This window comes from Callithrix jacchus, chromosome 6 (genome assembly GCF_049354715.1).
Source record: "Callithrix jacchus isolate 240 chromosome 6, calJac240_pri, whole genome shotgun sequence".
Taxonomy (NCBI): domain Eukaryota; kingdom Metazoa; phylum Chordata; class Mammalia; order Primates; family Cebidae; genus Callithrix; species Callithrix jacchus.
The window spans coordinates 76,013,203-76,035,577 of record NC_133507.1 but is presented as its reverse complement, the minus strand read 5'-3'; the positions used below and the strand labels follow the sequence as shown (position 1 = coordinate 76,035,577).

General features: G+C 35.6%; 1 protein-coding gene and 1 long non-coding RNA gene across 35 annotated transcripts in view; one reads left to right on the top strand and one right to left on the bottom strand.

Moving 5' to 3' along the window:
* The window catches only part of LOC144576656 (uncharacterized), a 107,682-nt gene extending 98,962 nt beyond the window's left edge, over window positions 1–8,720 (bottom strand). The window contains exon 1 of one of the 3 annotated variants that reach the window (XR_013518924.1): window positions 8,284–8,720. This is a non-coding gene — a long non-coding RNA (uncharacterized LOC144576656). The remainder of the gene's footprint in view (window positions 1–8,283) is intronic. The other 2 variants (XR_013518925.1, XR_013518923.1) reach the window with 2 other exon arrangements.
* GALNT13 (polypeptide N-acetylgalactosaminyltransferase 13) overlaps window positions 1–22,375 on the top strand; it is a 690,911-nt gene that overhangs the window by 177,727 nt on the left and 490,809 nt on the right. The window lies entirely within an intron of this gene.

The window sequence follows — 22,375 nt, the reverse complement described above, 5'->3', positions numbered from 1 at the left end:
TAACTCACTATCAGGAGAAAAGTACTAGGAGTGGTCTTAAACCATTGGACACCCATGATCCAATCACCTCCATGGGGCCCAACCTCCAACTTTGGGGATTACAATTTGACATTAGACTTGGTGGAGACTTTGAACAAAACCACATCACCAGACATTGCCAAATGTACTCTGGGGGGCAAAATTATCCCCAGTGGAGAATCCCTAAAAAAAATTTTATTAACAAAATATTGTTTGGGAAATATATCTAAAGTCTGCTTCTTCCATGAGCTATACCTGATGGTATAGCTATACTTGATTGCTTGATTTAGTTTGACCGATAGTCTTGGTATTTTTGTAAGATAGCTTTTCTTTTAAAATATTATTAAAGAAGTCAGCTACAGTGTAATTCATAATTTCTCTCACTGTGTCATAAGGCCAGCATATCTTGATATGTCTAATTCTCTAAAATAGAATACATAGCCATGAAAAATATAATTGACTTAAAAACTGATCCAGTGTGTTTTCATGAAAACATCTAGTAGCTGAAATAAATTATACCTGCAGCTTATCAGAGATAACTCAGTTGTTATCAGAAATGGACTTGTAATTACTTATATTTCTCATGATGCTGTAGAGATTTGTTTAAGTATAATTTGGAGTAGGAGGGAGAAATTTAAATATTTGTCAAAGTGTAATGCCATATTTCATGATTAAAGGTATAGAAAGATTATATGGATAATTATTTAAGGTACCATAGAGGTATTTTTCTAGAGAAATAAGATACTTTGCAGTTAAGTACATGTGGATGTATATCATCTTTCTAAGTTAAGATATTGCATGGCACTTAACTATGGTTCAAGAACTCACTAGGAAGTTTTTAAAAAAGTAAGTATGCTTGCATAAATTCCAAAGCATAATGACATCTTGTTTCTGGCATCCCTGTGTGCTCAATCAAAATGATTAATGCCTGTCAGTTACCATTCATTACTCTTTTGCTGTTTGGAAGTTGCAGTGCTTCATCTGGTACACTGAAAAACTGATCAGTGTGGAACAGGCTGAAAAGTATATTTTATGGGTGTGTGGAATTTGTCTTAATACTTATTCTAAAGTATTTAAATACTTAAACAATTAATATGTATTTTATTTTACAATAAATACTGTTTTGTTTTGTTTTTTTTTGAAACGGATTTTGCTCTTGTTACCCAGGCTATAGTGCAATGGCATGATCTCGGCTCACCGCAAACTCTGCCTCCTGGGTTCAGGCAGTTCTCCTGCCTCAACTTCCCAAGTAGTTGGGATTACAGGCATGTGCCACCATACCCAGCTAAGTTTTTGTATTTTTAGTAGAGACGGGGTTTCACCATGTTGAGCAGGATGGTCTCGATCTCTTGACTTCGTGATCCACCCACCTCGGCCTCCCAAAGTGCTGCGATTACAGGCATAAGCCACCGCGCCCGGCCAATAAATGCTGTTTTATACTTATATGTGTATATATATGGATGTATATATTTGAAAGGATATATATCACTGTGTAATGAGATATATAGACATATGAATATATGGATATAATGTCCTGTAATATGAAATAACATATATATATATATATATATATATATATATATATATATATATATATGTCACTACAGTGATAAAGTCCAGTAGCATAGGAAGCAAACAGATCCAGAATTCAGGGAACATACCACATATAATAAATGATATCTAGCTGTCTTTCTTCAATTAAAAAATAGAATTATAGTAATTTAATATCCTAATAGGATTTTCCACATGCTTAATTGTTACCCTTAATGTTTTCATGCTAAGGATAAGTTTTGTATAACCCTTTACTGGCAAGGTGACAAGCTGGAAAAGAATAGGTTGCCTATTATTGATTACATAGTCTGTAAGAAACCGTTTTGTTGTTGTTGTTGTTGACATTTTGAATGCCATGTCCTACAGTTTTTGCCAGTGTGAGAATTTAAGAAATGAGTTATTTTATTTTTATTTTGTTGCATGCCTTTTCTGTTTGATCAATACCAGCAAGTCTTTTCAAAATCAGAATACAGCTAAACATATTCCTTTCTCAATTAATTTAAATGTTTATTATATTATTAATTGCACTGATTTTTGCATTAATATGTTATTTTAAATATACCATTTAAAATTAGATTCAATATTTATGTCATTTTTACTTGCTTTATTTTTGTCCTGGTTGTTTTATACAATCAACATTGACATTGAGAATAGAAAGAAAGAGAAACAAAGGATTTTAAAGGATAATATTAATGAGTCTTTGTATAATTTTTTTCATACATGACTTTAAAAAATTTCCTAATATTGGGGTGATACGAATGTATCTTCTAACAGCATCATTTGGTGATGGGGAAAAGTTAGACTGTGTGTGGGGAAAAAAATGAGACTTAGTAAGTGAAGCAATAAAGTGGAAGTGGTACTTTGTCCTAGCCCCTCTGACTCCAGACCCTGTGCTCTCATGCTACATCACAGTGTCTGTGGAATACCCTTTTATCACTTTTGTTGTTGAGAAAATGAACTTGGGGTTTCTTATCATGATGTGTAATTTCCCCTGGGAAAGTCCTTGATAGCTTGATAAAAACAGCCAAGAGTTTTGGAGAATGATTAAATACCACTCTTCACTTTTATATTTTTCTTTTAACAAGGCCTTGAGGATCTTCATCTGGTGCTGAAAAACAGCAGCCAATTAAAGTGGGGAGTAATATTAAAATATAAATATTTATTTTAACACATTTTAAGTATCAGATATTGTGGAGTACTCAGAGTGTTTTGCCCTGTTTTAACATATGCATATCTGTGTTTTTCTTTATAAAAACAAATATAGTAAAATAGTTTAATACTAAGAATTTTGTTGACTTTTTTGCGCACTCACCATCTTCAAAATTAATCAGTCTTTACTGCAGGCATACCGTATGTGATCTTTTACTAGAAAGTACATAAATATATTTCTTAAAAGATTAAAAGAAATTAATCACATAGAGTTTGTTTTACAAACCAAAGCTGAGTACTTTTATATCTGTTCTGTAGCACATAGACAATACTTGACCTACCCCTCCCAGGACATAGGACATTATAAACTCTGAATAGAAAGTCTTCTTAAAAACTTAGGGAGGAGCATTGGGTCAGATGAAAAGTAGTTCTCAGATAAGAGCCAGCAGTAGTTATAACTCTAGGTAATAATATCCATCTTATCATCTTGTGGATCAGTGGTTGTCTTAGTGGAAATCAGAAGATAATGCCAAGGAGACATCAAATGTTCAGAATGTCATGCTCTGTAGAGTATACTTGTTAAATTTTCCTCCTATTTAAATCTCAATTACTGGAAGAAGCAGGTGGTGAAAAAATTATTCACTCCTTGAAGTTTAAGCCATTTAACAATTAATTATTAAACGGGGTTAGAATCAAGTGAAATAATCTACTTCTTTTAGACTTTTCCTTCTAAACTGAGCATAAATGCCCATTGGTACAAATATTAAATGGAGCAATGACATGATGATCTATAGATAATTTTCTTTCTAGATAAACATTATAAATTCACTTCAGCACGTCAACTATATGCTCTCTATAAGTAAACAATGTGATTCTCCTACTTAGCAAGATATTTCATTCAGTGTACTGTCTTCTAACTCTGAGCTTTCTGGTGTCTATTCAGAAATGATATTTCTTTGTAAAAGACTATTTCTCAGTATATATACTTGTTAGCAAAATCAAATATAGGATGCAGGAGAAATCAGTGATTTTTTGTTTTACCTGTTCCTGTGGTTATACTCATACTCCTCTGCTCATGTAAACATTTCGGTTCCCAAAATTCAACCTGACTGCTTGAAAATCTTTATTAATATTCATTACCTCTTTAACGAAGTCTAAATTCCTAAACCTCTAGATTAATCTCCATGAGAGCAGACACTTGTTGTGCTTGTGGCTAATATCATCAGTGCTTGGTATTGTGCCTGTCCTCTAGTTTGTAATCAGGAAATATTTGTGAAAGAAAAATGTATAACCAAGTTATTCTACTATCTGACTTCAGTGTACTTTCCCAAGGCCATGTTACATAACTTATTTCCATGCATTCTATGTTTTAATCCAGTGAAGACTATTTTTCTTGCACTTGGAGGTGATCCCATTATCTTCATGTGTGAACCACCAGTTCAAGTGTACTCTCTTCTTAAAGTTTTTTTGATCACCTCATTTAAATTTTCTTCTTCTCAAACTCCCTTAGAATTTTATTTGTATTTCCTTTACTATTTTTTTCACATTTCCTTTGAATTATGGTTACTAAATATATCCTTTATCAACTCCTTGAAGTGAGTAAGTATAAGAGATAGGAGAGTATCATAACTCTTCTTTCTTCAACAGTGCTCAGCATAGGACCCTCAAGTGTGTTGGTGAGCAATACATGTTGGCGTGTTGTGTTGGTGTTCAATATACGATTGTTGACTGAAGGGACACTTCTTTGTTCACTTAACTACAGAAATGACTATTTTTTTAGTTGTCGCTATTTCCTCTCACTATCTTAAAAAACTTCCCACAGCTGATGTAATTTGATAGAAATTCAGTAGAAGTTGGTTCTTAAACATATCTGACAAATAACTTTTAATTTGAAATACTGTAATAAGAAAGAACACTGAACTTGGAGGAAGAGTCTTGAGTTCCAAGACAGGACCTCTATGAACTGGTTGAGTAAATTTGACATCAAAATTAATTCTTCATGTTAACCTCATATGCAAAAAATTTATTATGGTACGGGACAATAGCTAAACCTCAATAAAATCTCCTTTCTTCCTTTTTTTATTGTTTCACTTCACTTCACTTTTTTTTCTTTTTCCTTTTCCTTCTTGCCCTCTTCTTTAAAAATCACAAATTTATTAAATGACTTTTTAACCTTTTATGACCTAAAATTTTTCTGGCCTGGATTTTATATTAAATCAGTTCTGCCTGCTTTATTATTTATGTCTGATTTTCAGAAATCAAATATAAAAATTATTTGGTTTATATTGAAAAACAGAACACTAAACAATAGTGCCTTAAGCCGAGTAATTTTAGAAACATCATTGGTTAGCAATATCTAGGTATGTTGCTAGCATCTACCTTCCAAATCTACTTTGGAATGAATTTGTTGCTTAGATTTTAAAGAAATAAAATGTAAAGAAACTTGCAGTGTGAATCTGGGCTGACATTGGGTGAAAAGCCAGGATTCGGCATCTTTTGCAAGGTGATTCAGTCTTCTTAATTGTTAAATACTCCTTTATTGTTGATTTTTCTTTTTCTATCAAAAACTGAGAGACATCTGTTCTGTGTTTTAGGTGGTGTTTAAACACATTTAACAGAATGAATAGATTTTCCTATTATTTTATCTACAAATAAACACGAGGTTCTTGACATTTTTCTTTCTTCTTTTATCACTTTTTGCCTAAGGAAACCTAGTTTATTCATTTGCCTGTAATTTTATACTCACAATATTTTCTTATTTGCTTTTACCTTCTTCTTATAAAGTATTATTTTTGCACAGAAAACTATTTTGCAAACACATTTACTCTTAATATTTTATCTTTTGAGTCTATATTATGCCAATGGGAAGTTTTTCATGTATGACTGTATCATATTTATGATACAGGTTCAGTTCTTTTTCTTTTTGCCTTGTTTGTAGTTATTTTCCCTGCAGAATGTTTTGTATGCTACCTTTCTTTTTACTTTTTCCAGAATACTTTCTGAACAAGCAGCTTGTGAATTTCAAATAATTCATCTTTATTTTTATGCTATGAATTGACATTCTTTTCCTCTGATATTATTCAGATGAGGAAGAAAGATAAAAGTGATAAAAAGAACATAAATTCTACCATAGATGTTACTGCCAAGTGAATACGTATTCTAGTATGTAGGAGTTTTATTCATGAAATATTTTGCCTTTACTTAAGGAACCTATGTTAAATAGGAAAAATAAGACTTATTTTCATTAAAAAAATTAAGGTATAAATTGGGTGTGCAAGTATATGCACAGTCTCTCAAAATTATCTTTTTCTGTATAAATATTTACAACACTGAATATCCTCCTTTTTTAATGACTCCTTCTAGGTAGACAAGAGGGAGGGTATTTCATAATTTTGGTCATAACATCCCTTAAGGAATTCATTCCAATGGCCAAATGAGTACCTTTGTAGGAGGGAAACAGAATCAATCAAGTTAACAAAATTATTGGTATAAGTTTCTTCACAGGAAACTTTATGAAATACAAATTATATCCATAATAAAATAACTAAGAAATTAGAAATTATTAACTCATCTTAAAATGGTCTTTAAATGTTCTGTATAATGACAGTGGTCTACATAACTTGTTCAGGGTCTAATTATGTTGGTAAAATAAGATTTTGGACTTTTTTTAAAGTTGAGAGAATTTTTATTGTAACTCTTTGCATATGTATGACAAATTATTCTCTTTATGCAAAGTTAAGAGGTTTGATAAAAAATCTAGGCTCCTTGGTCCAATAAATCCTACATAATTATTTATCCATATCATTTCCCTCATAAGAAAGAATTTTTGTAATATCATTGTCATTTTGGTATGTTGCTTATGTAGATACAGCTGTCAGTTTGGAGCAGCAATATGATGAGAAGATAGAGTAATATCTTTGATGAGTTTTGCACACGTGCAAAAATGTAAATAATTCCCTTTACATTGCTCCGTTTTGTTGCTGCTCTCCACCTCCACCTCAGCCGCAGAGCTGGATGATGTGATCCTACTTCTCTTTGCTCTGCTATTGCATTTAATACAGTCGATTGGGGTTATCTTTTTAATGTGTCTCTATTCCACAATCGATTATGGAATTTTCCAGGGCAATGGCTATTATACTCACCTTAGTTTCCCCAGCACTTAAAGTTGGTACTGCATAAATATTTAATGAATAAAAAGAAGAAAAAAAAGGGAATAAGACAGTGCCTTGAATCTCCCAGTACATTTTGTTTTTGCTGCTTTGTATGGTTATACTCATATTGCCAATCTAAAATTGTTTTAAAACAAAAAATTTAGAACCAGCACAGTGGCTCACACCTATAATCCCAGCACTTTTGGAGGCTCAGTTGGGCAGATCATGAGGTCAGGAGATCGAGACCATCCTGGCTAATACCGTGAAACCCTGTCTCTACTAAGACTACAGAATTTAGCTGGGCGTGGTGGCAGGCACCTGCAATCCTGGATTCTCGAGAGGCTGAGGCAGGAGAATTGCTTGAACTCAGGAGGCAGAAATTGCAGTGAGCTGAGATCGTGCCACTACACTCCAGCCTCGGCAACAGAGTGAGACTCCATCTCAAAACATAAATAAAATAAAAATAAAAAGTTTAAAAAATGAATTAGTTTTCCTTCCTGCCTTTTTCTTGATGTTTTCTTTAGTCATAGGTAGTCAGAGAAAAGAAAAATATGAGAAATTCTTGGGTCAAAGAAACTCAATCTAAAACTAAAAGGAATCAATTTATACTATTCTTCAATTTTTCTAATATTAAATATTTTATTACAAGTAGGTAATTGACTGTTTCCAATATGTCTATAAATATGTAAATGTTTGTATTCTAAATTGTTTTGTCATTCCATCACCTATGGAACACCATGATACATATAAACTCTGACAAACAGGAGTTAGTAACATACTCATGGAACCTAGGTTATGATGTTTTAATCAAAGACACATTTCACAGTTTCACTAAAATTTAATCTGTTGTTATCAATATCAGCTATAAGTCTGAGTTTAAATTACCATTCATTTAATGATGGTCTACTGTCAATAACTTTAAGTACAGTAAGAAAAAATGTTGAAAATTAATTCAAGTGCAAGAATCAAAAACTCAAGCGTTTCTAAAGTACTATAAAAAGCACTTGATCTATGAGTCTGAAGTTATGAGGGCATTTAAATTGAGCAGGCAATGTATTAACCATATCCTAGGATAGGATGATCAATATTTTGCTTTAGATTAAAAATATAAGAATACCAAAGTAGTTCTATGATGAATACGATAAGTCTAGATGTCTAATATTACTTAAATTATAGCCAAATAAAATACATTGTCAACTTAAGATTTTTTTAAAAAATAAACTGAGGGCATATTTGGAGAATGACAGACTCAACAAAGTTATATTGACTTTTGGTTGAAATGCTTTCCAATTATCTTTTATCCAGAACAAATAACTTACTGAGGGGTTTCCCCTTTTTTTCTTTTTAAATGGTCATATATAAATAGCACAGCTCTAAGCAATAAAAGTAAATCAGATGAAAACATTTTTCTTACCTTTTATCTTTATGAGGGATCAGTAATTCTGACATGAAGAAGAGTCTGTCACAGAATTATAACTACAAAGATAAAACTTCTTATTGTTTTACGTAACAATAAAGTTAAAATTTCATTTAACCTCCTTTGCTTGAGAGAATAGCCAAATCTTGACCCAGGAGACAGTTATACTCTGTGTTAAACTGCAGAATAACCGTTAGATCATCCCCAACTGCCTTTGCTCTGGTTAAGCCACAAGCCTCTAAAAGCTCTAATTGAAAATGGATGGTTAAGATTTGAGGTGTGAGGCAAACATAGGAATCAAGGATGACTCCAGGATTTGGAGCCTAAGCAACTGAAAAACTGCGGTTACCACAAACTGAATGAAGGATAATGTTTGTCTGCTTTCACCTAACTTGCTGTTATTAATCACTAGTAGAATTCGGGTGGCTTTGGTTGTAAGATATGAACCCAGTATTTTGAGAAAAACGAAGGGAAGATAAAAATAATTAGGGAAAATAACCATGTGGTGGTATTTAAGTTTCTTCTAGCTATTTTAATCTTCATTTCTCTTGAATGATCCTTAAGATCTTGACCATGGCTGCAGGGAGATGATAAACTCAAGTGATAATAATTTAAAATATAAAGTCTTGATCAGAAAGAGGATGAACTTCATTTTGTTTTTAAGGCAATGCTTCTTACATCTATATATGAGTATTTAATTCCTACCAAATTTTATATGCAACATTATGTTAAGCTACTCTACAAAAAATCTTTTGAGAAAATGTGTGATGCTATCTTAACACAATTAAATTAGTTTCATCCATTTTTCATCTGTGAAACAGCCCATGTAGGTATTTCAAAATGATTAGTTTTTCAAGCATATTCACAAAGCAGTTCTACTAATAATTGCATTTTTGTAATATACAGTTTTCAAAATATTTACAGTATTTAAATACATTACATTTTTTTCATAGTGTTTTCCTTCTTATTAGCACCACGTACTAGACAAGATGCTTGTGGGAAAGAGATAACACACTCAAAAAAAGTGACTAAGGAAGGTCTGATAAAGGTAATACTTACCAAGGTGTGGGCAAGATTAAGGGAAGTCAGCAAGGGATAGTGAAGCCTGGGGAGCTGGTAGGGAGTGATTTTTTTGTGTCCTCCAAAATTCACATGTTGGAATCCTAATCCCTACTGTGATGGTATTTGAAGATGGGGCTTTTGGGTGGTAATTACTTTCAGATGAAATCATAAAGGTAGGGCCCCTATGGTGGGATTAGTGTTCTTATAACAAGATGAAGAAAAACCAGGGCTCCCCTGCTGCCCTCCACCCATGTGAGTGTACAAACCAGGAAGAGGGCTGTCGCTAGGAATTGAATCTCTAGTTCCTTGATCATGTATTTTCCAGCCTTCAGAACTTCGGAAAATAGATTTCTGTTGTTTAAGCCACCTGGCCCATCCTACTTTGTTAAAACAGCTTGAGCTGACTAAGATAGCAAGTAGGCTCACAAGATCAAGATTGCTGTCTTAGTTTTCAGGTACCTAGAGAGAGTGATATCTTTATTTTGTATTCGTATTTGTATTTTTTTTTATTGTACTTTATGTTCTCAGGTACGTGTGCAGATCTTGCAGGATTGTTGCATAGGTACATACATGGCAATGTGGTTTTCTGCCTCCATCCCCCCGTCATCTATATCTGGCATTTCTCTACATGTTATCCCTTGCAAACCTCCCCACTGCCTGCTACCCCTTCCCTAGTCCCAACATGAACAGACTCTAGTGTGTGATGCTCCCCTCCATGTGTCCATGTGTTCTCACTGTTCAACACCCACCTATAAGTGAGAACATGTGGTGTTTGGTTTTCTGTTCTTGTGTCAGTTTTCTGGGAATGATGGTTTCCAGAATCATCCATGTCCCTACAAAGGACACAAACTCATCATTTTTATGGCTGCATAGTATTCCATGGTGTATATGTGCTTCATTTTCCTTGTCCAGTCTATCATCAGTGGGCATTTGAGTTGGTTCCAGGTCCTTGATATTGTAAACAGTGCTGCTATGAACATACCTGTGCACGTGTCTTTATAATAAAACCATTTATAATCCTTTCGGTATATACTCAGTAATGGGATTGCTGGGTCAAATGGAATTTCTATTTCTAGGTCCTTGAGGAATCGCCACACTGTCTTCCACAATGGTTGAACTAATTTACACTCCCACCAACAGTGTAAAAGTCTTCCTATTTCTCCACATCCTCTCCAGCATATGTTGTCTAAAAATTTTTTTCATGATCAACATTCTAACTGGCATGAGGTGATATCTCGATGTAGTTTTGATTTGCATTTATCTAAGGACGAGTGATAATAAACATTTTTTCATATGCTTGTAAGCCTCATATAGGTCTTCTTTTGAAAAGTGTCTGTTCATATCCTTTACCCACTTTTGAATGGGTTTGTAATTTTCTTGTAAATCTGTTTTAGTTCTTTGTAGATAATGGATATTAGCCTTTTGTCAAATGGGTAGATTGCAAAAAAATTTTTCCATTCTGTTGGTTGCCAGTTCACTCTGATGATTGTTTCTTTTGCTGTACAGAAGCTGTAAAGTTTAATTAGATCCCATTTGTCTATTTTGGCTTTTGTTGCCATTGCTTTTGGTGTTTAGGTCATGCAATCCTTTCCTATGCCTATGTCCTGAATGATTATGCTTAGGTTTTCTCTTAGGGTTTTTAATGGTGTTAGGTGTTAGGTTTAAGTCTTTAATCCATCTGGAGTTAATTTTAGTGTAAGTTGTCAGAAAGGGTCCAGTTTCTGCTTTCTGCACATGGCTAGCCAGTTTTCCCAACACCATTTATTAAACAAGGAATCATTTCCCCGTTGCTTGTTTTTGTCAGATTGTCAAAGATCAGATGGTTGTAGATGTGTGGTATTACCTCTGAGGCCTCTGTTCTGTTCCATTGGTCTATATCTCTGTCCTGGTACCAGTACCATGCTGTTTTGATTACTGTAGCTTTGTAGTGTAGTTTAAAACAGGTAGTATGATGCCTCCAGCTTTGTTTTTGTTGCTTAGGATTGTCTTTGCTATGCGGGCTCTCTTTTGGTTCCTATGAAGTTTAAGGTGTTTTTTTCCCCAGTTCTGTGAAGAGGGTCATAGGTAGCTTGATGGTGATGGCATTCAATCTATAAATTACTTTGGACAGTATGGACATTTTCATGATACTGATTCTTCCTGATCATGAGCATGAAATGTTTCTCCATCTGTTTGTGTCCTCTCCTATTTCCTTGAGCAGTGGTTTGTAGTTCTCCTTGAAGAGGTCCTTTACATTTTTTGTTAGTTGTATTCCTAGGTATTTTATTCTCTTTGTAGCAATTGTGAATGGAAGTTCACTCTTGATTTTGCTCTTTGTTAGTCTGTTATTGGTGTATAGGAATGCTTGTGATTTCTGCAAATTGATTTTGTATCCTGAGACTTTGCTGAAGTTGCTTATCAGTTTCAGGAGATTTTGGGCTGAGACTTTGGGATCTTCTAAATATACAGTCATATTGTCTGCAAGTAGAAACAATTTGACTTTCTCCTTCCCTAACTGAATACCCTATATTTCTTTTTCTTGCCTGATTCCTCTGGTTAGAACTTCCAATGCCATATTGAATAGGAGTGGTGAGAGAGGGCATCCTGGTCTAGTGCCAGATTTCAAAGGGAATGCTTCCAGTTTTTGCCCATTCAGTATGATATTGGCTGTGGATTTGTCATAAATAGCTTTTAATATTTTGAGATATGTTTCATCAATACCTAGTTTATTGAGAGTTTTTAGCATAAAAGCCTGTTGAATTTTGCTGAAGGCCTTCTCTGCATCTACTGAGATAATCATGTGGTTTTTTTCTTTGTTTCTGTTTATGTAGTGGATTACATTTACAAACTTCCATATGTTGAACCAGCCTTGCATCCCTGGGATGAATCCTACTTGGTTGTGATGGATAATCTGTTTGATGTGCTGTTGCACTCAGTTGGTCAGTATTTTATTGAAGATTTTTACATCTGTGTTCATCATGGATATTGGCCTGAAGTTTTCCTTTTTGTTGAATCTCTGCCAGGTTTTGGTATTAGGATGATGTTGGTCTCTGAAAATGATTTGGGAAGGATTCCCTCTTTTTGTATTGTTTGGAATGGTTTCAGAAGGAATGTTACCAGCTCCTCTCTGTATATCTAGTAGAATTTAGCTGTGAACCCATTTGGACCTGGGCTTTTTTTGGGTGGTAGGCTATTAATTTCTGCCTCAACTTCAGCCCTTGTTTAAGGTCTATTCAGGGTTTCAACTTCATCCTGGTTTGGGCTTGGGAGGATGCAAGTGTCCAGGAATTTATCCATTTCTTCCGGATTTACTGGTTTATGTGTATAAAGTTGTTTGTAAGTAGTCTCTGACAGTAGTTTGTATTTCTGTGGAATTGGTGATGATATCCCGTTAATCATTTTTTATTGTATCTGTTTGATTCTTCTTTTTTTTATTAATCTGGCTAGATGTCTGTCTATTTTGGATCTTTTTAAAAAAACGGCTCCTGGATTTAATGATTTTTTAAGGGTCTGTTTGTGTCTCTGTCTCCTTCAGTTCTGCTCTGATCTTAGTTATTTCTTGTCTTCCGCTAGCTTTTGAGTTTTCTTTTATCTTGCTCCTCTAGCTCCTTCAATTTTAATGATAGGGTGTTGATTTCAGATATTTCCTCACTTATCATGTAGGCATTTATTGCTATAAATTTCCTTCTAGACACTACTTTAAATGTGTCCCAGAGATTCTGGTACATTGTGTATTTGTTCTCATTGGTTTTGAGGAACATCTTTATTTCTGCCTTCATTTCATTGTTTATCCAGTCAACATTCAAGATCCAGTTGATCAGTTTTCATGAAGGTGTGCGATTCTGAGTTAGTTTCTGAATCCTGAGTTGTAATTTGATTTCACTGTGGTCTGAGAGACTGTTCGTTATGATTTCAATTTTTTGCATTTGCTGAGGAGTGATTTACTTTGAATTATATCATCAATTTTAGAGTAGGTATTATGTGGTGCTGAGAAGAATGTATATTCTGTGGATTTGGGGTGGAGAGTTCTGTAGATGTCTATTAGCTCTGCTTGGCACCGATGTGAGTTCAATCATGAATATCCTTGTTAATTTTCTGTCTCATTGATCTGTCTAATATTGACAGTGGGGTGTTAAAGTCTCCCATTCTTACTGTGTGGGAGTCTAAGTCTCTTTGTAGTTTGTTAAGAACTTGCTTTATGTATCTAGGTGCTCCTGTATTGGTTGTGTATATATTTAGGATCATTAGCTCATCATGTTGTATTGATCCTTTTACCATTCTGTAATGCCCTTCTTTGTCTCTTTTGATCTCTGTTGGTTTTAAGTCCATTTTATCAGATCCTAGGATTGCAACTCCTGCCTTTTTTTTTTCCTCTTCATTTGCTTGGTAAATCTTCCTCCATCTCTTTATTTTGAGCCTATGTGTGTCCTTGCACATGAGGTGTGTTTCCTCTATACAGCACACTGATGGGTCTTGACTTTTTATCCAATTTTTTTCCAGACTGTGTCTTTTGATTGGGGCGTTTAGCCCATTTATATTTAAGGTTAATATTGTTGTATGTTAATTTGATCCTGCTATTTGATATTACCTGGTCGTTTTGCCCATTAGTTGATGGAGATTCTTCATTCAGTCAATGGTCTTTACCATTTGGTATGTTTTTCAAGTGGCTGGTACTGGTTGTTCCTTTCCATGTTTAGTGCTTCTTTCAGAATATCTCATAAGGCATGCCTGGTTGTGACTAAATTTCCCAGCAATTGCTTGTCCATAAATGATTTTATTTCTCCTTTGCTTATGAAGTGTACTTTGACTGTATATACAATTGTAAGTTGAAAGTTTTTTTCTTTAGAGATGTTGAATATTGGCCCCTCTCTTCTGGCTTGTAGGATTTCTGCCAAAAGATCCACTGTGTGTCTGATTGGCTTCCCTTTGTGGGTAACCTGACATTTTTCTCTGCCTGCCTTTTGCATTTTTTTCCTTTATTTCAACACTTTTGAATCTGACAATTATGTGCCTTGGGGTTGCTTTTCTTGAGGAATATATTTGTAGTGTTCTCTGTGTTTCTTGCACTTGAATATTGGCCTTCCTTGCTAAGTTGGCGAAGTTATCCTGGATAATACCCTGAAGAGTGTTTTCCAGCTTGATTGATTCTTTCCGCCACATGCAGGTACATTTATGAAACGTACATTTGGTCTTTTCACATAATCTCATATTTCTTGGAGGCTTTGTTCATTTCTTTTTACTCTTTTCTCTCTAATCTTGCCTTCACCTTTTATTTCATTGAGTTGATTATCAATCTCTGATATCCTTTCTTCTGCTTGGTCGATTCAGCTACTGAAACTTGTGTAAGCTTCTTGAAGTTCTCCTGCTGTGTTTTTCAGCTTCATCAAGTCATTTACAATCTTCTCTAAGCTGTTTATTCTCGTTAGCATTTTGTCAAACCTTTTTTCAAAGTTCTTAGTTTCTTTGGATTGGGTTAGCACATGTTCTTTTAGCTCAAAGAGGTTTGTTATTACCCACTTTCTGAAGCCTGTTTCTTTCAATTCATCAGACTCATTCTCCATCCAGCTTCGTTCCCTTACTGGTGAGGAGTTGTGATCTCTTGGAGGAGAGGCATTCTGGTTTTGGGTGTTTTCATCCTTTTTGTGCTGGTTACTTTTCATTTTTGTGCATTTTCTACGCCTGGTCTTTATAGTTGGTGACTTTTGGATGGGGTCCCTGAGTGGACGTCCTTTTTGTTGATGTTGAAGCTATTTCTTTCTGTTTTTTAGTTTTCCTTCTAACTGTCAGGTCCCTCTGCTGCTGGAGGTCTACTCAAGACCCTGCTTGCCTGGGGATTACCTGCGGGGGCTGCAGAACAGTAAGGGTTGCTGCCAGTTTCTTCTTCTGTTATCTTCATCCAGAAGGGTATCCACCAGATGTCAGCCTGAGCTCTCCTTTATGACGTGTTTTTTTTTGAATATATGGGCATTTGGAAGCTGCTTGAGGAGACTGTCTGTCCCTTATAGGAGCTCAAGTACTATGCATGGAGCTTCGTTGTTTCATTCAGAGCTGCTGGGTGGGTACATTTAAGTCTGCTGCAGCAGAACTCATAACCACCTCTATTCCTAGGTGCTCTGTCTTGGGAAGTTGGGGCTTTATTTATAATTTCCTTACATGCTGCTATCTTTTTTCAGAGATGCCCTTCCCAGCAAGGAGTTAGTCTAGTCACAGTCTGCTAGTAGAGGTGTTGCTGATCTGCCACAGGCTCTGCTCAGCTGCTGTGTAAACTTACTTTTGGTTTTGTTTACAGAGGTACAGTTTGAACTGCCTCAGTAATGGTGGACTGCCTCAGTAATGGCAGATTGCCTCTGTAAAGGCAGACTGCCTTGATAATGGCAGACTTCCTCGATAATGATGGACTGCCCCAGTAATGGCTGATGCCTTTCACCCCACTGAGCTAGACCATCCAAGGTCCAGCGGTGCTTGCTGTGAAACTCTCAATCCAGAGCGTTTCAGGTTGCTAATTGTTGTGGAAGTGGGACCCACTGGGCCAGATCACCAGGCTTCCTGTTTCAGTCCCCTCTTTTTTACTAGAATGGGTGGCTCTGTCTCCCAAGCATTCCAGGCACCTATTGAAACAGCTTCCCAAATTTGTCTGAGTTTTTGTACAGAAACCCACGGAGCCTGCTGAATCAGCTGTGCTGGAAACTTGTGGCGTTTTTTGGCCTGGGAACCTTCTGGTCTGTATGCAGCAAAAACTCATTTGGAAATGTGGTGATTATTTACCCTCTGCATTGTTCTCGCTGGGACCTGCATTCCAGAGCTGTTCCTATTTGGCCATCTTCGATCCTCTAGCTTATTTTTATTTTTTTGAGACAGTGTTTCACTCTGTTACACAAATTGGAGAGCAGTGGTATTCTTGGTTCATTGCAACCTCTACCTCCCGGATTCAAGTGATTCTACTGCCTCAGCCTCCTGATTAGATTGAACTATGGGCACATGCCACTATGCCTGGCTAAGTTTTGTATTTTTTTTTGTAAAAACAAGGTTTCAAGCTATCCACCAGCTTAGGCCTCCCAAAGTGCTGGTGCCACAGGTGTGAGCTACTGTACCAGGCCAGTTATGCCTTGAAGTGTAGCTATATCTGTATGAGAAGACCATTGAAAAGAAGCAGTAATCTTATGTAGTGGAACAAATCCTGGAATAGAGCTTGACCTAATGGGGCTCACACATGGTGATTTTGCTTGCATTTCTCATTGGCTAAACACAAGAAAGTACATTAGGAGGGCAACCCAATTAATACTGTTCCTGCAACTCTGACTCCAGTAGGTCACAGCAAGCTGTAGAGACCTGAAGAGCAGATTTGGAGAAACTCACAGAAAAATCTAACCTACATGAAATTATAATTTGTAAAGGGAAAATTGATTTATATCATGATCAACAAATATATCAAGCATTCAACACCCCACATTGTGCTCCTAAGGAGTCTTCTTAGTGTGTGTGTATGTGTGTGTGTGTGTGTATGAATTTTTTGTTAGAAAATATTTTCAAACTTGCAGAAAAGTGGGAAAAATAATATTACAAACAATATCCATATCCCTTTTATCCAGATTCACCTATGTTAACATTTTACTCCATATACTTTAGTAAATGCTCTGTGACTCTTTTTATCTTACTAATATATTTTGTTATATTATTCTATTATTAAAGTACTGTTGGCCAGGCACAGTGGCCTACACCTATAATCCCAGCACTTTGGGAGACCGAGGCAGGCAGATCACAAGGTCAGGAGTTCGAGACCAGCATGGTCAATGTGGTGAATCCCTGTCTCTACTAAAAATACAAAAAATTAGCTGAGCATGGTGGTGCATGCCTGTAGTCCCAGCTGTTCAGGAGGCCGAGACAGAAGAATAGCTTGAACCTGGGAGGCAGAGGTTGCAGTGAGCCAAGATCGTACCACTTCACTCCATCCTGGGTGACAGAGTGATATTCTATCTGAAACAAATAAAACAAACAAACAATCAAATAAATAAATAAATAAATAAATAAATAAATAAATAAATAAATAAAAGCATTTTCAGTTGAGGCATTGGGCTGAGTCCTTGGCTGCAGTTCAGTAACTGCAATGCATCGGCTATAAATACCAAGTCTCGTGGGGGGATTGTAGCTTTCTGCTCTGTGACCTGCCAGGTAAAACCCTTTGTAGGTACACCTGAAAGATCTCACACAGGATTTTGGCTCAGAGCTGGACTCTTCAATCCTTTGTCAGAAATTATAATTTCATGTATATATTTTTTTCATGGTTCTACCTCTTTTTTAGCTTTAATTCTGAAAATAAACTTTACTCCTTTTGTAAAGTCTTTTCACTCCTTCCTTGGATGGATGAAACTCATTTCCTAATAGTTTTCTCACTGAACGTACATATATACAATATCCCTGGGTCTTTGTATGTTCAAATCTGTTTTTATAGACTTGATACATGAAAGAGAATTTCACTGAATGTATCTTGGCTTATACTTTCATTTTGTTAACTTTCTTGAAAATATCACTCTATGTGTATCTTGCTTTTGAGAAAAATTTGATGAAATTCGAGTTATTTTGGATTTGTAAGCAATTTTCTTTCTTTCCTTGACAGTACTGAGGATCGATATCTTCAAACTCTAATAGTTTTGTCACAAATGTAACAATGTATTGGTCTTAGTCAGTAGAAATGGTGCGCCATTCCTGTGGGTGGAATCCAGTCTCCTTTTATTTTGGGAATGTTTTTTATTATAGTTGTAATAAATTAGTACTTGATTTTATTTTCCCTTGATAATATTTTCCTTTTATCTTTATTTCTGGTATGAGTTATTATTTTTCTTCTATTTCTTTCCTAAGTCTTTCTTATTACGTATTTCTTATAAGTATAATTACTTATTACTTATAATAATAAGTCTATTCTTATTCTTATTCTAAGTCTTCTTATACATTCTCTTATCTTTTCTTCCTATTTCACCATTTGTATTAGTCTATTCTCAGTCTGCTATGAAGAATGAGACTGGGTAATTTATGAAGAAAAGAAGTTAAATTGACTTAGTTCTGCAAGCTGTTGAGGAAGCATGACTAGGAGGCTCTAGAAAGTTACAATCATGATGGAAAGCAAAGGAGAAGCAAACACCTCTTACCATGCAGGAAATAGAACTAAGTGGGAAGTGCTACGCACTTTGAAACAACTAGGTATCATGAGAACTCACTCACTGTCGTAACAGCAAGGGGAAAATTTGTCCCCATGATCTAATCACTTCCCACCAGGTCTGTCCCTCAATGGAATTACAATTTGACATGAGATTTGACTGGCAACACAGAGCCTAACCATATCACCACTTCTGGTGTTAATTTTTATACTTCTAATTCAAAGTGTTTTAAATGATATTAAGATATTGAATTCAACATGGATTTTTTTTTTCTTTTTTAGTTTCATGTTTGTTTTTCAGGAGAGTTTTGATTAAGAGGAATTGTGTTGGTCATAATTTTAACAGCCATTTAGCATTGATGGGACCTGCTTTCTTTTAACATTTATATTGTGAACAGGATTCCTAATTCAAGAGTATTCTTTTTTTGTCATTGTTGCTGTTTTCTTTTCTTTCTTTCTTTTTTAAAAATCATACTTTAGGTTCTGGGGTACATGTGCAGATCATGTGAGATTGTTGCATAGGTATACACATGACGAGGTGGTTTGCTGCCTTCATGCCCCATTACCTACGTCTGGCATTTCTCCTCTTGTTATCCCTCCCCACCCTCCTGACCCTGCGCTTTCCCTCCCCTAGTCCCTTCAAATTGTCTGCAGTGTGTGATGCTCCCATCCTTGTGTCTGTATGTTCTCGTTGTTCAACACCCGCCTATGAGTGATAGCATGTGGTGTTTGGTTTTCTGTTCTTGTGTCAGTTTGCTGAGAATGATGGATTCCAAATTCATCCATGTCCCTGTGAAGGACACGAACTCACCATTTTTTATGGTTGTGTAGTATTCCGTGGTGTATATGTGCCACATTTCCTTTATCCACTCTATAATTGATGGACAGTTGAGTTGGTTCCAGGTCTTTGCTATTGTAAACAGTGCTGCAATGAACATATGTGTGCATGTGTCTTTAAAATACAACAATTTATAATCCTTTGGGTATATACCCAGTAATGGGATTGATGGGTCAAATGGAATTTCTATTTCTAGGTACTGAGGAATTGGCACACTGTCTTCCATAATGGTTGAAGTAATTTGCACTTCCAGCAACAGTGTAAATTTGTTACTATTTCTCCAAATCCTCTCCAGCATCTGTTGTCTCCAGATTTTTTAATGGTCACCACTCTGTCATGAGATGGTATCTCAGTGTGGTTTTGATTTTCATTTCTCTAATGACTAGTGATGATGAGCATTTTTTCATATGTTTCTTGGCCTTATATATGTCTTCTTATGCAAAGTGTCTGTTTATATCCTTCACCCACATTTGAATGGGTCTGTTTTTTTTTTTTCTTGTAAATCTGTTTTAGTTCTTTGTAGATTCTGGATATTAGCCCTTTGTCAGATGGGTAGATTGCAAAAAAATTTTCCCATTCCATTGGTTGCTGGTTAGCTCTAATGATTGTGTCCTTTGCTGTACAGAAGCTATAGAGTTTAATTGGATCCCATTTTCCTATTTTGGCTTTTGTTGCCATTGCTTTTGGTGTTTTAGCCATGAAGTCCTTGCCTATGCCTATGTCCTGAATGGTTTGCCTAGGTTTTCTTCTAGGTTTTTTATAGTGTTAGGTCTTATGTTTAGATCTTTAATCCATCTGGAGTTAATTTTAGTGTAAGGTGTCAGGAAGGGGTCCAGTTTCTACTTTCTGCACATTGCTAGCCAGTTTTCCCAACACCATTTATTAAATAAGGAATCATTTCCCCATTGCTTGTTTTTGTCAGATTGTCAAAGATCAGATGATTTTAGATGTGTGGTGTTGCTTCTGAGACCTATGTTCAGTTCCACTGGTCTATGTCTCTGTTTTGGTACCAGTACCATGCTGTTTTGATTACTGTGGCCTTGTAGTATAGTTTGAAGTCAGGCTGCATGATGCCTCCAGCTTTGTTTTTTTTTTTTTTGCTTAGGTTCCTTGTGGCTATGCAGGCTCTCTTTTGGTTCCATATTCAGTTTAAAGTGTTTTTTTCCAGTTCTGTGAGGAAGATCATTGGTAGCTTGATGGGGATGGTGTTGCATCTATAAATTACTTTGGGCAGTATGGCCATTTTCACTGTGTTGATTTTTCCCAACCATGAGCATGGAATTTTTTTTTCTATTTGTGTCCTCTCTTACTTCTCTGAGCAATGGTTTGTAGTTATCCTTGAAGAGGTCCCTTAAATCCTTTGTTAGTTGTATTCCTAGATATTTTATTCTCTTTGTAGCAATTGTGAATGGAAGTTCACTTTTGATTTGGCTGTTTGTCTGTTATTGGTGTATAGAAATGCTTGTGATTTCTGCACATTGATTTTGTATCCTGAGACTTTGCTGAAGTTGCTTATCAGTTTCAGGAGATTTTGGGCTGAGATGATGCGGTCTTCTAAATACAATCAAGTTACCTGCAAATAGAGACAATTTGGCTTCATCTTTTCCTAATTGAATACCCTTTATTTTTTTTTTCTTGCCTGATTGCTTTTGCTAGGACTTGTAATACTATATTAATAGGATTGATCAGAGAGGACATACTTGTCTAGTGCCAGATTTCAAAGGGAATGCTTCCAGTTTTTGCCTGTTCTGTATGATGTTGGCTGTGGCTTTGTTATAAATAGATTTTATTTTTTCGTGATACATAACATCAGTACCTAGTTTATTGAGAGTTTTTAGCATAAATGGATGTTGAATTTTGTTGAAGGCCTTCTCTGCAGCTGTTGAGATAATCATGTGGTTTTTGTCTTTGGTTCTGTTTGTGTGATGGATTATATTTATTGACTTGGATATGTTGAACCAGCATTGCATCCACAGGACGAAGGCTAGTTGATCTTGATGAATAAACTTTTTGATGTGCTTTTGCATTCTGTTCCCCAGTATTTTATTGAAGATTTTTGCATCTATTTTCATCATGGATATTGGCCTGAAGTTTTCTTTCTTAGTTATGTCTCTGCCCAGTTTTGGCATTAGGATGATGTTGGTCTTATAAAATGAGTTGGGGAGGATTCCCTCTTTTTGCATTGTTTGGAATAGTTTCAAAAGGAGTGGTACCAGCTCTTCTTTTTATTTCTGTTAGAATTCAGCTGTAAACCCATCTGGACACCCATCTGGACATGGGCTTTTTTTAGTTGGTAGGCTATTAATTGCTGCCTCAACTTCAGCCCTTGTTTTTGGTGTATTCAGGCATTCAGCTTCTTCCTGGTTTAGTCTTGGGAGAGTGCAAGAGTCTAGGAATTAATCCATTTCTTCCAGATTTACTGGTTTATGTGCAAAGAGTTGTTTGTAGTAATCTCTGATGGTAGTTGGTATTTCTGTGGAGTTGGCAGTGATGTTCCCTTTATTGTTTTTTATTACATTTATTTGATTATTCTCTCTTTTCTTTTTAATTAGTCTGGCTAGTGGTGTATCTATTTTGTTGATCTTTTCAAAAAACCAGCTCCTGGATTTGTTGATTTTTTGAAGTTTTTTTTTTTTTTTTTTTTTTGTCTCTATCTCCTTCAGTTCTGCTCTGATCTTAGTTATTTCTTGTCTTCTGCTAGCTTTTGAGTTTTTTTGATCTTTCTCCTCCAACTCTTTCAATTTTGATGATAGGGTGTCAATTTTAGACGTTGCCTTGCTCCTCATATGGGCATTTGTTGCTATGAATTTTTCTCTAGACACTGCTTTAGATATGTCCCAGAGATTCGGGTATGTTTTGTCTTCATTCTTGTTGGTTTCGAAGAACATCTTTATTTCTGCCTTCATTTCATTGTTTGTCCAGTCTACATTCAGGAGCCAGTTGTTTATTTTCCATGAGGTTTTGCAGTTTTGAGTTCGTTTCTGAATCCTGAGTTCTAATTTGATTGCACTGTGGTCTGAGAGACTGTTACGATTTCCATTCTTTTGCATTTGCTGAGG